Below are 17,467 nucleotides of genomic sequence, written 5' to 3'. Positions count from 1 at the left end.
AATTCGCCACCACTAGGCAAATCAAATCTGCTACCACCGAGCAGAAATCTCCATGTGCCACCACCGGGCAACTTCGATCTGCAACAAAAATTGCAAATTCCTAGAGAGAAAGAGGTTGGCTCTATGGCGCTCTGAACAGCTACAAATCCACGCCAGTTGCAGAAAAGAAAAATTTACGGTGTTCATGGAAATTGGCACCCTTAACAGCCATGGATCCGCGCCAATTTAGTTATAATTTTCTTGGCGTGCTTATCAGCCCCAAACCCGCGCCAATGGGCGCTTCTATGCTTTAAAAAATCGAGCCTTTCTGTTTTGTTCTGGATTGGCGCGACTGTCTTCAAAAAATCTGCGCCAGTTGCTCAACCCTTTCTTCGGCTCAGAGATGATCAGTCATCTGAGACCCTTCGCTCCATGTGTTACTGCAGTTCCACCTGATCACACAAATACATTTACATGCACTTATACCACTACAGATATGTAACTAATGATACATTTCTAAAAAGAATTAAGGCTACCTCTATCCTAAGCTCTGATACTAAGATAAAAATCACACTTTGAATTAAATGAAGGAGTTGCAGCTCATAGGTGTGTACAGCACCTGGGAGACTGCACTCAAACAAAGAGAAGACTCTCACTCTTGTTCACTCTACATTACATCAAATGAATATTACAATATTAAATACATCACTGAAAAATAGGTATTTGTAAACAGCCTCCTAAACTCTAGGAACTAATCCTAAACTAAGGAGATACGTTACAACCATATAACCATTTCTGCATTATTTTTAACTTAAAGAAAAATGTTTAACAATTTTTCCCTTCGTGGTTTCCAAGGAAATTTCAGTGTTAATTTGTTTTATTTTCTATTTGGTTTATCATGTTGTTAATGTCGCCTTAAACATTATTGGTAATTGTCACATTCATCATTTTATTAATAAGTTATGATAAGATGAATGATGTTGATAAGTTGTGATTAGATAAGTTTCATAAGAATAAATTATGTTAACAAATTGCACCAATGATTATTTCGTTATGAAAATGGTTATTTTCATTTATATGTTTATTCCACTTAATGATTATGATTGTATAATTTGATGATCAGTTAAGTAGTATGTGACAAGTCAGTTGTGGGATGTTGCATGCTAATAAAACTTATGAAACAAAACAAAAAATTCATCCTGTGTATTTTGTATGAGGTATATCTAGGTATGTTAATAAATTTCATTTCATTTAAAATATGATTCATTAGTAGGATATACGATTCTATAGTATACCCAAAGCTAAAATTCATTGATTAAATTTCATGTATGGTTTCTTAATGTTTGATAGGTGGGAGAATACTTTATTATATTTTTTACTTTCTTAAAATTATTTCCAAGAAGCTAAAAAGGTGTTAGAAAAGTGGAGTAGAGGAAAGATTTAGGAGAAGGGAAAGGAGTTGGATAATTTTTGGAAGGAAATATAATATAAAGAAGTGAACATGTAGAATAAGGTTTTGATTATTTGGAGCTTTGAAAATTTCTATATATTGATCAAGTTTTTTTAATACTAGTTATTTTTGGGATTGTTAAAGGGTTATGAAAATTAAGTTTCTTTGAACTAGTAACTAGATAGGCCATTAAATTTTTGAAGATCAATTACTTTGAAAACGATGTGTTTTTTTTTGTTTTTCTTAGTGAAGAGCCATCAAAAAAGAATTGAATAAACATTAGCCACCTCATTAATTGTTTCAAGCTATGCAGTTCCTAGACCAACTCCACCTCCTCGACCTAATCCTAATATCGATGCTTGAAATGAACTTTTTTTGGTGGTCTAAGGTTCCAATTACTTAAGTTGGCATGATTTTGGAATTAAATGGATGATCTCCCAAAATTACCATTAATATCAATCAATCCTATGTAATGGCCCTTAGGCTAGAATTGAGAGGCTTGATTGGATAGTTTATGGTGTTATGGGTTCCTTAAATCTCTAGGTTGATACAAAATAGAGTCCCATGATTGAAGGATAGATTTTTGTTTCCTTCTATGGGAAGCAACATTTCTCTTTCCTCCCTAGAAATAAAGTAGATCAAGGTCTAATTTTTTGAAGTGGGCGATATTTTACAAGGTCCTAGGGTTTGTATCTAAATTGATGGAGTCCATATTTCAACGCAGAAAATTATGTTCCATTAATTTTTCCGAGCTGGGTTAAATTACACTATTTTCTCCTTCATTGTTGGAATTAGTACAAGTTTAGTAACATTGGAAATTTTATCGGCTACTATATCGATTGGGTAAAATAACAAAAAGGTATGCAATCTTATGCCATGATTTATGTAGAAGTGGGTCTTGATAAAGCACTCTTGACAACAATGAATCCCCATTCTTGAGGCAAATTGAGAATGATTTACCTATGGTTGGTTGAAGCTTTTGTTCATCCTTGAAGGAGATTGGCCCCCATTGCCCCAGATCCACTACACCAAGAGATCTAGATAATTAACCCCCAATGTGTGATTTATAAGGATCAAAATGACATTCCTCCCCTGAAATACGTTCTAACTAAAGAAAATTTAGTCACAGTGGATGAAGTTTCACTAGAAGAGGGAGAGGTATTTAATTCCCTTAGAAACACTAGGAAGCACCAAGGATATTTGGTTTATGAATTTGCATATGAAAAATTTGAGTGTGAAAAGGTAATCCATGAAAAACCATATAAGAAAGTAGGTTTCCGCACTAATAGAGATGTGATAATTTCACATGAAAAGAAGTTTAAATATATAGGTTTTCAAAGGTCATTGCAAGAGGCCTTTTAGACAATCCCTAAATAAACCCAAGAGAAGGACTCAAGGGAAGAAAAAGAAGCCATAACCACAAAAAAGGAGAGAAAGAAGAAAGGTGATATTGCACCTACAAAAATGGTTGAAGATGATAATGCTTCCAACTCTCCATCATTTTCATAAGTGTTAAATAAAAACAAAGTCCCCTCTCCTCTTTTGACGAGATGTAGGAAATAATGTGAGGAAAAAAATCCAACTTTGAGAAAAATCAAAGCTTCTTTGATCTATTGGGAGTTCCTTTTGATCATTCTTGATCATGGTATGCTTGTATTATTTTTTGGAATGGGCCTACACATGTAATACCACCTCCTATGAGTTAATATGTGTTATATATTTTGTCAAAAAATTGCAAATATTTTAGCATATTTATGCATATATGCATAGTGATTTAGAGATCAAAGAAATCAAACTTTTTGATAGACTAGGCATTCCAAGGTGTCTGATATAATATAATACAATATATTGGTGTCATTATTTAATGTCTCTAACTTCTCTTTATTTTTCCATTGAAATCATATGCCAATATTACATAAGGGTGGTAGGAATACCCTAGAGAAGTCATACACCAACTTGTACCACACAACCATCATAGAAGATCCACAACATCTACAACTATGATACCCTTTTTTGGAAGACTTGAAATGTTATTTTATACAAAGAAAATTAGCATTAGAAAATATAGTTTCTCTTAATTAAGTATGTGAAATAACATTATAGATATAATCACATGAATTAACTTGCTTACCAAATTAAACTCCTAGTCATAGATAATCATGTGTGATGTACACGAATATCCCATGTAATGTTAAAATCTTATCCATTGGGATATATATTGATACAAGTATAAATGTATCCCTCCCCATATATGCTTAAATTCATCAATTAATGGATGGAGAGAGACATCAGTTCTCTGTGATTTTTTTCTATCTAGGATTATAAGAGCGAAAATAATATGTTCATTCTTCATAAACAACCAAGGGGTTTGGGGGGTGGGGGGGGCATGGGGCGGGGCGGGCGGGCGGGTATTGTTATGTCTCACTACTATCGGCCAAAAATATTAATTGGTGATTTGGTGGGAATATGGGTTACCTCCATCCATGGATACTCTCAATCAAAATATCTACATTTAATCTTTGAAATTATTGGGATATGTATCCCCTATACATTTTATGACTATTAAATACTCTAGGATTTGCACAAATCCTAGTTCACTTCTATCTGGGCATGTTACTCATACAACATGGATAATTCTTTTCAAAAAAATGGCTGCTAAATACTTGGAACTATAAGCATGCACATTAATATCTAGTGAGGAGAACCATGTGTCATATGGTTGTTTTTTATTTTTAGTACCTATCGTGCCCACGTTTTCGAAATATCTCTTTGTCTAGAGATTTTTCTATTTATAAAATGAAATCATTAGGACATTCATAGCATGATATATGTTCAACAACCAAAATTTTCAACATCTGCCATGCCTCTGTACAACTATTAGGCAACACATTATCACTAAGAACTACCTTATCTTTGAGTAACATGCCATTAGTGGGTAATCAAAATGTACACCCTCATCAAGCATGCATAAACTCAATCATGTTTTTATTGTAAGAAAAGATTCCTTAAATATTTAGGGTACTGAATGATTAGTTATCTTGAAATATACAAGAAACCTTCAATGATACGTTGCTTTCAATTTGTACAGTAACATTGTTCTCCCTAGTTGGGTAGACACTACCATCCCATGTTCAAAGACAAGGGTGGAAGAAAAAGATTCCATGATTTTAAAGATGGAATCAACAAAATTAGTATTACCCACTACTTTAATTTTTCACAATGCATCTAACACAATTCCCTCTATGGCATCAGAATCCCATAAGAAATTGTCCATACACACCTCTATATCATTTCCTTCATCCTAGCCAACATGTGAAGAAGTAGTGTTACTTTAGAGGTTTTGAATTGCCGACTCAGGATATCATGTGAGTTTAATAGTGGTTGATTCAACCATGCCTGCTATGTTTCCTCTCCTAATTCTCCCCTTTTAACAATAATCCCTTAATTAAACATTGTGGAGGGCCATACCAATATATAATAGATGGATCGCTCATCACTAGAATCATCATTGTAAAAATATGTTTTAGCGGCTACAACCAACCTTCAAAATTTTTCCTATCCTTTGTTTTGGAGCCTCCCTTATAAATCACAACAACTCTTCTTGTACTGATCCATGTAATTGTGGTTTGATTGAGCTTCATCCCTTGCATCTTGGATTTTTTTTGCTTAATTGTTTTATTTTTGAACCCACAAGCCGCTCTCTTGACTTGGTTTTCATCTAATTCCAAACTTGCCTTAGAGAACTGTGCAATCCTCTAGGGAAACCATCCTTTTTCCTGGGAATTGTGTTGTCAAAGCTGAGAATGGGTCATGAGATCAACAATTTCATAGTGTTAGTTAACAACTAGCCTTGAGCTAGGAAATTGTGTAGAGAATGAGAGGCAGCCCAGAGCCACTCAACCTAGAAATTGCACAAAATCCTTCTACTAAGAAGCAGTTCAGTGCATGAAATAGAGAGTTGGACAGTCCTCCCCATAATTGTGAAATATATCTGGAAAATGAATGGCAACCTTTCCTGAAAAATAAAAAAAGAAAAAGAAAAAATGCATACCTAAAAAATAAAGATCTATTTTTAGTAGTAGTAAGGAGGCACTTGAGTTATTTTGGAAACTGACACCAAGTGTCATTTTTTCCTTGAATTTTTTCCTTCACGTCATAAGCACTAAATTGACCAAATCTATTTAATTGATGCTACCAAATCTCATTTGGACATTCAATATTGGAGCTCTAGCATTCCCGAGGAGATCAAGGAACCTTCGGTGAAATCATCGTCACTTTTCTCAGTAAGTCTTCCTTTTCTAGTCTTTTGGTGCTTTTTATGATGCTTTTGGTTGTTTAGCTTGTGAATTTGTTGTTTCACTTGTTTTTTTGAACAAATACTAGCATTTTAACTTTTTTTAGCTTATAAAAGTCTTGTTTCAAGTTTTAGATTGCCTTTCCCAAGTGTTGCATGCGTTTTCCCATTTTTGCACCAACAGTCGTAGTTGTGAAAACTCCCTTCACATGCTTCATTTTCCTTTAGTTTGATTGATTCTTGCATTTTATTTACTTGCATGCCTCATTACTCAGTCAGATCTGCACTCAACATCACACCATATTTCAGATATGTTTGATTTCACACTCCCCTTGGGAAAATCTAGGCTCCCCTCACCTAGATCTTTCACTCCCTTGCATGCACTGATCATTTTGGGAGCTCAAGGCATTTTCCTTGGCTTCTAGAATTGCACATAGGATTCCCTAGCCTAGCTCCAGCTGCTCAATATGCAGTTCCAGGAGCCAGCCTCCCAATCTGGCCACTGAGACTACACAATGCATTGTCTCTCCCGACCTTGGCCCCTAAATGAACTACGCATTATGTAGTTTCAGTCAACAAGATTCCTGACTGATTACTGGGAATGAACAATGTGCAGTTCTCATAGTCATCCTATGACCTCTACATACCAAAATTGTGCATTCCTTCCCATCTTGAGTTCGGTTTGTTTCTTGATCTTGTCTTGAAGTTTCTTTGGTTTTTGAGCTCACATTTGCTTGTGATGAGTGCCCTCTCTGTCCCACGGGTACAATAGTTGTTGATAATATCTCAAGAAGTTACAGTGAACATGGCCTCCAAGAGAGTTGCATCAAAGGAAACCACCGAGAGCAGTACTGAAAAAGAAGTTGAGCATATATCAGTTAATCTAGCAATCTATGTAGACATTTAGTTGTTCATTGAGAAGGGCACAAAGTAGACATGACAATAAATCGAAGGTAATTTTATAGAGGAAATCAAGGAAGACTTAGAGGACTCGAAGGTATATATTAGTATCCAGCAGTCAGGATTATACAAGGTTTCATGTAGGTACCCCACCTTTCCACGTGCAGACATTATTAGCTGGATTGTCTCACACATAAATCCAAAGACTATGACTTTCAGCAATGCCAGTGGGATAGAGCTTGCCATGTTTAGGGAGGAGAAATTTCTGCAGATGTATCATTTACCTTAGCTAGTGAAGCACATGGACAAAATTTTCTATGACACCCATAACTTTGTGAACAAAGAGATATCGTCAAGCGTTGACTGAAAGAGCTGTCAAAGTTCAAATAGGAACCCAATCAGGTTTACAAGACAAAGTCTCTCAAGAAGGTTTATCAATTCTTGATCATATTTTCATATCAAATATATGGTCAAGAGAGAATAGAAACCCTCCTTGAAGGTTGGGTAGTTGTACTGGACTAGTTAGTGAGTGATGGATGGCCATTCAATGGGTCAGACTTATTGGATGATCAGTTGAAAGCCCATGTGGCTAAGTCTCAAAATCTGCCCAGGGGTGAGCAAGAGGGGTTCTACATGTCTGCATATTTATTTGATGAAATCTATGCCTAGCAGTAGTTTCTTGGCATGAGATGGACATGGACATTGAAAGAGACTGTCGTCAATATTTATTGCAAGTTTCTTTTTTACTATAACTACTGGGGAGTAATGACAAAGCTAAATGAGCATTTCATAATCTCGTTGTACAAGCTTATCCTTGAGCAGGATCCACCTTGCATGTCCCGAGAAGCAATGGAGGTGATACTTAGAATTGTAGATTGGTATACCTCACCCAGTGGCACCTTCATTAAAGTATTTGGAGGAGAGAAGCCTTCGCATGTTCTACCAATGTATGCCAGGGAAAATTTGGTCATGCAAGAGGTTTCATACGACCTCTCCACACGGATATCAACAAGATTTCATAGGAAGAAAAAAGTGCCATGGCCCGTTCTTCCTCTACAAATCATTTTGTACAAGATTAAGAGCTTGAAAGATGCATATGTTGTGGCTAAGGATATATTGAAAGTCGAGTTCGGCACCAAATACTTTAATCAGTATGATCCCCACGATATTTGCAAGAACCATTGTGCAAAGATGTACTATCCACAGATCCACGAGACATTTCATTGGAACGAGGAGGACCCTTGGAGATAATATTACAATACCTTCAAACTCGACGATTTGGTCAATATAGAAATAACTTGGAAGGCTTCTCTGCAAGTAGCAGCAACTCAGGTAGTAACAACAACAATAAAAATGAGTAGCAACCCAATTGAGGACAAGGGAAAGAGGATGGTTTTCGAGGATCTATAGGTAGAGCAAAGCTGCAAGATGAAGACAGATCCTCTCTTAGAGAAAGAAGCTTTAGAAGTAGAAGTGAAGATGGAGCAATGGATAAAGAGAGTAGAGCGAAGGAAGAGAGAAAAAAAAGGATGCACGAAGCAGAACCAAAGTTTTAGGAAACGAAGAAGAAGTTGAAGGAAGAGTAGAAGCTAAGGAGGAGAGAAAGATAAGAGAAGGAGAAATAGGAGGAAGAAGAAAGGCAAGGTGCAATGATGAAGCAAAAAACACCCATACAAGTTCAGGAGTTGTAATAGAAAGTAAACGATGAAGACGGTGAACAAATGCAAGATCGAGAGCTTGCTCAGCAGATTGAGAAACTAATCGAAGTGACAAACATGGATTTGGAACTTGAGCGACATAATGAAGACAATAACCTTATGCCTAGAGCGCTCGAGGTCATCTCTATCTCCCCTACCTCCAATTTCAGAGCCAATATTGGGTGAGAAAGGTGAGGTTTTCCTCCTTGCTAATGATTTGGTCATAGATGTGTACAATCTACGATTGGATGAGATGCATGAGAGGATTGTACAGGTGCAGAGGAAGCACTTTTTTGATGATCACACATCACCTGCGTTCATGAATGAAAGGGAGATAGTGTCAAACATAAGAAAACATCTAATTACCCTTACTGATGCCAGCTTGGCCTATGTAGGAGCCACAAACTTAGATGTTAAGTTATCGTTGGGTGAGAATGAACAACTGGAAATAACTTGAAGACTACTAGGAAAGAGGCAAAACAACTCAGAGAACAAAGTGTAATATTCACAATGGGAGAGATGAGGAAAGTGATACTTGATGAAGTATCAACACTTGAGACTACTATACAGAATCTCTATGACATATTTATCACCGTGCATAAAGTAGTTGTCTATGTGCATGGCTTACAACAACGAAGCAAAGAGTTTGTTCAAACTCTCAAGAACCTACATGATGCCATCTCCCATGTGCAAGAGTGGACAATGTGGTGAAAGGGAACCCCACTTCACTTAACCAAGTAGATGAAGCCATAAGTAGATATGGAGAAAGAAAAATTCTAGATGTTGATATAAAACTATGACAAGCTCGCCCCATTCATTAGCAGCTTATAGGATTCATATGCATGGTTGTACAAATGTTTAGATGTCATGGTGAGAATGCACAGGATCCCATCAATCGGTTCCCTCACCAAGGATAAACCAAAAAACCAAGTCTAGCAAGAGATCGATGAGTGCATGGAGAAACTAAGATGAGAGGTTACCAGGGAGGACTTGGAGATGAGTGCACATAACATGCATAAGTAAATTGGTGGTTCCGTCATGGTCAACACCATGCTTCACATGCTTCAAAACAATTTGGACAAAGATTCCAAGACGATATACCCAAATTATATGGAGACACGAGTCCTCTAGAGAGAAGACACCATCAAGAAGTTTGGGGACATCATCATGCAGTACCAATCTTGGAATCAATATGTGACCGAGAAGCACCAAGTGGAGGTTGTCAAGTTTGTATTTCCTCAAACTTCAGAGTCATAGTATTTTGTCTTGTTAGGTTGTTTCTAGCACATTTCACCTCACATGGGTAGATATGGAAAAAGTAATATTATTTGTAAATATGTTGTAAGTGAAATTCCAAGTGTCATTAGTGGAATGTGAAAGGTCATCATGTAATGTAATGATTTATTTGTGAAGAAGTTGAAGAGTCATGAGGAAAGTCAAAGAGTCACAAACGGGAATTTCAGGGGTCACCCCAACCATTTTTATAAGTATAACCTCATAACTCATAGAAAATGCTTTTTGGAGCCAATATTTTGGCTAGGCTTAGGCATAGAAAAGGCTTGGGAGTATTGTGACAAGCCTTGGATTATCCACAGCATAGAGCGAGTATACTTCTTTGGAGGAGCAGGTGTTCTTGACTATAATGTTACAATTTTGGGGCTAGTGGTCATAAATGGTGTATGTATGGATGGAACTTTCACTTATATAATAATATCAGAGCCAACATGCTTTCATGCTATGTTTTTATTATAGTTGGACTATTATGGTTGATTTAGAAATTTATGTTGTTTAACTTATGCATTTTTTTATGAACTAATTTGTATGCAATTGTATGAATATTTTTCAATGTGTTTTTTGGATTAACCCGTCACTTTAATTTGTGGACTATTCCACATTTTAGCTTTTGATGTCATTCCACTCATGTGTTCCTTTCAAGTTGCGTATTATTATAGGGTTCTAAGGGGCACACTCACTTTTCCCCTCCATGTGTTAGAACCTCCCATCCATCACACTTGACTCTCCACAAGTTCACACACATTCTCTCACCTAAGGTTATCATACTTATCTCTACGCACTACTGTAGTCAAGGAATTGCACTACCACCCACATCCGGGACACCTACTCAAAACGGTTTGAGGTCTATTTCGGACCTCTTATAGGGGATATCCCCTCAATGTTGGCGGTTCCAACACCTTCAATGTTTATTGTGCTAGAAGGAGGGAAATATGACAAGCTGAGCCCTTGAAGTTTATTTTCAATTTCTGCACATATTTGATGACTTCTATCTAAATCACAACCTCGACATGTTTCTCTAATTTTTTTGATTTCGATGTGTCGGTGAGCATTGCAAATAACTTATCAAAATATAAGTTCAATGGTGATAACAGAACACCCTTTTTCAGGCACACAGTTTCCTTTCCTGGCTTTTATGACATGCATGATGTCCCCTAGGATGACATTGTGTGCGGGTTGTTCACTTTCACGTTCGGAGGGCGCACAAAGAGATGATGTCACACATTTCCCATAGCCTCTATACGCTCTTTCAATCACATGTCAGAGAATTATGTCATGATTTATTTTTTTATGACCGTAAAGAACTTAATAGAAAAAATTAAAATTGTGAAAATCACTTGACGAATCTCTTGAGCACTTTCACGATCGTTTTCTTCGTTCCTGTTATGAATTTCTTGAAGATGAAGTTGACTAGAAATTTTTGGAGGAAATATTTCAGTATCTTGTTCACATTTCTAAGAACCCACATGAGTTAGAATCATTCGAACCTCTCCCAACATACCCCAGTGTTAGATATTCCAAAGATAAGACAAACAAGGTTGTTGTCCCATGTGACCCTCCATCCCCATCTCATCAAACAGCTCTAGCTTCGCAGGTCGATGTGGAAGAAGTTGTGAATCCATATGTTGATCTATCATCATCTCTTCCTACCCCACCTGCTTAGGATGTCTACACAAATTTGGATTGCAAGCTTGTTGGTTGTTACATGGTATTATATCCTAGCCTCTGTCCTCTAGTTCCTTTGATCCTCCTGATTTTGTTGTGTTGTGTTCATCTATTCCGGATTCCACATTTGATGTTCACAACGTTCAAGTTCAAGATGGAGTTGGTATGGAACAACCAACCTATGCTGTTATTTTTTATGAGTATGTGTGGGAGTCTAAACAAGAATCTGCAATGAAGGATGACCTCCTTTTATCTGCACATCTTGTGCTTTATACTAACATCTTTCACGACTGTTCCATTTATATTCCGTCTTGTGAAAATTCATTTCCGAATGTTTCCATTTGTGATCCTTCAAAGAACACGTGGGATTCCAATCTTTCATTTGATTGCGTAGAGGATAAATATTTATTGCCAGATCCACCTAATATCTCATCTTACCTTTTAGGAAACACGGACGGTGAAAATTCTCACTTTTCATCACCCCTTATTTACAAATTGTCAAATCATGAGGATGTTGTTGTTCATCTTGAATTTTTTTGTCGTTGTTGTCGTGGTCTCTTCATCATTCATCTAATCACAATTCTAATTGGCCTGTTATTGATCTTTCAAAGCTAGCAGTATTTGATGATACATTTTTTGATGAAGCAAAAAATCCTCAAGTTTCCGAGGCACATCAGCCCGAGCTACTGGTTATGTCAAGTTCTCATAGCCTTAAGGTTAGTTCCACTTCTAATAAAAAATCTATTGAATTTTTCTAGTCTCCTCATCACTCTGTTGTTCACATTGAATATCAACTTGTTTCATGGTTTTTTCATCCTCCACTAGAATCACACAAACCTATTGCTCATGCATTGGAGGAGTCATACATAGCAAGAATTGTTGTGAAACAGAGTTTTATTCTTTATTTATTTTTTCTCGTTTGTCAAGTTCAAATGTCTGTACATGCTTTTCTTTCACGTGAAATTTAATATGACACCATAATACATCCACAAAGTGTCTTTCATATGATTTCCCTTTCTATTTTCTATGGATGCATATAAGTTTTGAATGTATTGGTTTGCATTGTTTCATCTTTCCTGTTTATAGGTTTTCTTTCATAACTTTCTTGTAAGTCATGCTTTCACCTGCATGGGCTAATCAATGTGCTGATGTCTACATTGGAAGTATCACTTCACGTGAGTTGGCCTGTGCTCTGCTTAGCTTAGGAGCAGGAGTAGAGTTTTCTTCGCTTGTTTGTTTGTTGACTAGCTTAATTTTCTTTCTTTCTCCTACTTCTTTCGTTTGATTTTTTCCTTTCGTACCCGTAGGTTAGGTTCCACATGAAAACATGTTTGGCTTCTTAGACAAGCCAGGTGAAATCCAAGAGGAACTTTGAAAACTATGAAGACTTGATTATTTGTCTATTCCCTCTCTTTATGAGAATCTTGCATCTCTTCTAGTCCTTTCAAAGAGAGTCATGGTGAAATCACGATGCTTGCACTCTTAACTGGTACTGCCTACTCTAATACGTCTTCTATATTCAGTTAACCCTTGCCAACTTAGTCAAGTAGAGTAACAAGAGGGGGAAAACATTAGCAAGTATGTCATAGGTATATATAAATATCATTCTCTTAAGGGACAAGCTCTTATGCTCTCAATAAGTTGGGATACCTCTTCTGCCTCATGAAATAAGTAAGTGCATATGCACAGTTATTTGAAAAATGAAAAATGAAAAAGAATGAAATAAAGGAAAAAGAAGAGAAAGGATTCCTGCACAAAGAGGTCAAGCGGGTAACTCTTTCAGGGTACTTTCCAAGCTCACTCACAGCAGAGAAATGCTTATGTTCTGGAAGTGACTCCATCAGGGTACTGTCCAGGCTTGCTGGAAGTGAAGCAACACCAAAGCTGAAACTAAAACTATGACAATATATTTTACTTGTGCACTTATATACCCCTCATCCCCAATGAAAACAACTCAGTTTGACTTGGATTGGTATGTGTGCTCCTAATAAAGAAAATGGTAGGGACTACATATTTAACTCAAGCTAACTGAAGAAGCTATGATAATCGAAGAACTAAACAGTACTTCTGGAAGAGTAAGACTCGATTTTCATGAGACTAGAACCATATAGAGAACTGGGGCTCTACCAGTGTGTCGCCAATGTTGTAGCGGCTAAAACAACCATTGAAAATTTCACATAGCTTCATTTTATAGCCTCCCTTCTAAATAATAACAGCTCATCTATCACTGATCTAGGTACTCGTGCTTTGGTTGAGGTTCATCCTTGGCATCTTGGCTTATGTTTGGTTACTTGGTTTACTATCTAATCCACAAGCCAATCTCTTGACTTGGTTTTCATCCAATTTTGGGCTTGCCTTAGACAACTATAAAATCCTTGAGGGAAACTAGCCTTGCTCCCAGGAATTGCGCAGTCCAAGTTGACAGTGAGCCTTGAGCTCAAGAATTGCACACTGCAAATTGAAAGCCAGCCTTGAGTTGGGAAATCATACATACCATGAGAGGAAGCTCATTGCCACTCAGTCCAGAAATTGTGCAGAATCCTTCTACTCAGAACTTGCTAAGTGCATGAATCAGAGAGTTGTCCAGTCCTTACCAGAATTGCACAATCTCTCTGGAAAATAAATAGTAGCTTTTCCTAAAAAATAAAAAAAGAATGATTAAAAAATAGGGATATATTTTTAGAAGTTCGACGGAGGCATTTGAGTTATTTTGGAAACTGTTGCAAAGTGTTGTTTTTTCCTCGATTTTTAGCCTTCACATCATAAACCATAGATCGACCAAATATATTTAATCGATGTTCCCAAATCTCATTTTCACATTTGATCATGGAGCTTTGGAATTCCTGAGTAGATCAAGGAACTCTCCATGCAATCATCGTCAATTTTCCAGGTAATTCTCTCTTTTCTAGTATTTTGCTGCTTTTTCTGACACTTTTGCTTATTTATCTTGTGAGAGTGTTGTTTCACCTATTTTGTTGAATGACTTCTAGAATTTTAACTTGTTTTAGCTTGTAGAAGTGTCATTTCAAGTTTTATATTTCGTTTCCCAAGTGTCGCATGCATTTTCCCATTTTTTCACCAACGATCACTGTTGCAGGGAATCCCTTCACATGCTTCATTTTCCACCAATTTGATTGATTAATGAACTTGTTTGCATGCATCATGACTCAGTCAAATCTCCACTCAAAATCACACCATCTTTCAAATATTTTTGATTTCACACTCACCTTGGGTAGATATAGGCTCCCCTTGCACGGATCATGCATTACCTTTGCATGCACTGTGCATTTTGGGAGCTCAAGACCTCTATCGTGGCTTCTAGATTTCCATATAGGTTACCCTAGCCTGGATCCAAATGCACACTATGCAGTTACAGGAGCCAACCTATCAGTCTGGCCACTGAGATTACACAATGTGCAGTCTCTCTCGACCTTGGACCCTAAATGAACTATGCATTTCACAGTTCCTGTTAGTAAAATTCTCTACTAACTATTGGGACTATGCAATGTGCACTGATCGTAGTCATCGTATCACCTATGCCAACCAGAATTATGCAATCCTTCCCATCTTCGGCCTGGTTTGCTGTTTGATATTTTGTTGAATTTGCTTTGATTTTTGAGCTGACATTTTCTTGCCATGACTATCCTCTTTGTCTTATGGGTACAATAGTTGTTGAGCATCTCTCAAGAAGTTATAGTGAACATGGCCTCCAAGAGAGTTGCATTAAACCAAACCACCAAAAGAAGTACTAGGGAAGTACTTGAACAAATATCATTTGATCTACCAGTCTATGAAACACTCAGTTGTTCATTGAGAAGGGCACAAAGTGGACATGGTAGCAAATCAAAGATACTTTTGAAGAGGACTTCAAGGAAGGCTTAGAGGACTAACATGTATATATTAGTATCCAACAATAAGGCTTATACAAGGTTGCACATAGGTACCCTACCTTTCCATGTGCAAAAATTATCAATTGAATTGTCTCACATATAGATCCAAAGACTATGACATTGAGTAGTTCTAGAGGGATATGGATTTCAACCTTTAGGAAGGAGAACTTTCAGCAGATGTATCATTTAACTCATTTGGTTAAGCGTATGGAACATTTTTCTATGCCACCCACAACTTTTTCTACACTAGATATATTGTCAAGTGCTCGGTGAAAGAGTCGTCAAAGTTCAGACAGACACCCAATCATGTTTACAATGCAAAGTCTCTCAGGAAGGATTATTAGTTCTTGACCATCTTTGCATGAAGAATATATGGTCAAGAGAGCACAAAATCCTTCCCTAAAGGTTAGGTAGTTGTACTAGATCAGTTCGTGATTGATGGAAGGCCATTCCACTGGTTGGACTTGTTGTATAATAAATTGAAAACCCGTGTGGCTAAATGATCCGAAATTAAACAGGAACGCAAAAAATTACAGAGATAACCATAAACACACATATGAAGTGGAAATAATACTTCATTTCATTAATGTAAAATACTGAAATATGCTTACAAACAGTAATGGAAATAAACCAGCTAGGGTGATGGTAGCTTATCTCTAAGAAGAGATGTGTGGTGGCTACATGCCTCTGAAATGTGTTACAATGAGGCTCAAAGGCCTATTTATTTTTTAGAAACAATGTAAAACACTTCACATCCCAAAACCTAACCCTAGAAGATGAAATGCCAAATTATGGGCCCCATTTGGGTAAATTGGTACGTCAATTTCTCGGGGTTGTAACTTTGGCACACGATCTTCGTTTGATGCGTACAATAGCTCATTAGAAAGATCTATCCTAGAAATACCACTTTGGGAAGGGAAACATCAGTCCATGGTCCCATGTTACCCCCAAATTTCCAAAAAAACGTCGTTTAGGGCTTCAAAATAGATCTGGAATTTCAGGACCCGAAAAATTGCTAAAAATAGTAAATTGTGCTACAATGTAGGAAACTAAAAAAAATGAAAGAGACAGTTGTGGGGGTCCAAATGGGATAGGCCAGTGGCCACAAACATCCTCCTGGATCATTCCTCAGCCCTTAGGAGTCATTGGTCCCCATTGCGTTGAGTTCCTCCCTGAGATGAGGAATTTTCTGCTCAGCTGGGTCTCTAGTGAGTTGTTCTGCAATCTTTGATGTGTCCAGAAATGGTGGGAAGCATGGTCGACGATGGTCCAAATTGAACAGTCGGTGCAAGAGAAGGAATGGAGGAATGATGTGCTTCAAAGCATTGTTGCCCGTAGCCTTGGTATTGTTGTAAGGACCATGCCAGAGTGGTCTGAATTTCTGATGGGTTCTGGTAAGGCGTTCTCTCTGCAGATGCAACCAAACTTTGTCGCCCAACTAAAACTAGTGTGGTACCCCTATGGGTGATGAGAAGTTGTTCCTGTGTTCTATCATGACCATATCCCTTTGCTGCTACTACTACATGGAGGAGCCCTTTGTGGGGGTCATGGATGTAGCAATGATCTTCCCCTTACTTTGGGAGTGAACCAGACAGAAAATGAATTTCCTAGTCTGGGAGATGAGCTTGTTGCCTTTCTTAGAAGTGATCAAAGAGGTGGCAGTAGGTGGGTCTACCTCTGGTATCCTATATAATGAATCACCTAAAGAAATGATGACGGTGTGAGGCCTTGACTCATACACAACATGTCACCTCCACAAGTATGGCTGGCCTAATAGCACATCACAAACATCCAGAGGTGTAACATCACACAATACCTCATCTATGAAGGGCTTGATGCTGTAGGGAAGATGGCACTGCTGGCGAACTTTGAGATCTCATCCTTCATGAAGCCACCCGATACTGTGCGGCTGCGGGTGTGGTGTAGTCGGTAGGCCCAACCACTTCATGACCTCTGCTGAAACGAGGTTCTTTTGGCTGCCACTATTGACAATGAATTGTAGTGGCAAACCCTTCACCCACATCTGTGAGTGGAAAAGATGCTCCCCTTCCTCCTGGATTTTCGAGATCATTTTTTGGATCTTGGTCGTGGCAACAGTGGCGCTGGGATCTACATCAATGATCTGCTTCCCATTACCATTCCCCTTGTCGGGTTTCTGTGGCTTCAGGGTTTTGAACATGCTCATCTGAATCGAAAGCCTTTCAACACGGCCACCAACGACTACTTGACTTGCTCGACACTCACTTGTGTTGTGAGTGGGTGCTCTTATGGAACTTCCCACCACTTTCCTGTGTCCTTC

The sequence above is a fragment of the Pinus tabuliformis genome, chromosome 3_2 (assembly GCF_031772625.1).
Source record: "Pinus tabuliformis cultivar Carrire ecotype Pingquan chromosome 3_2, CPIR1, whole genome shotgun sequence".
Taxonomy (NCBI): Eukaryota; Viridiplantae; Streptophyta; class Pinopsida; order Pinales; family Pinaceae; genus Pinus; species Pinus tabuliformis.
The sequence above is the reverse complement of the archived record's forward strand: the minus strand, read 5'-3'. Positions refer to the sequence as shown.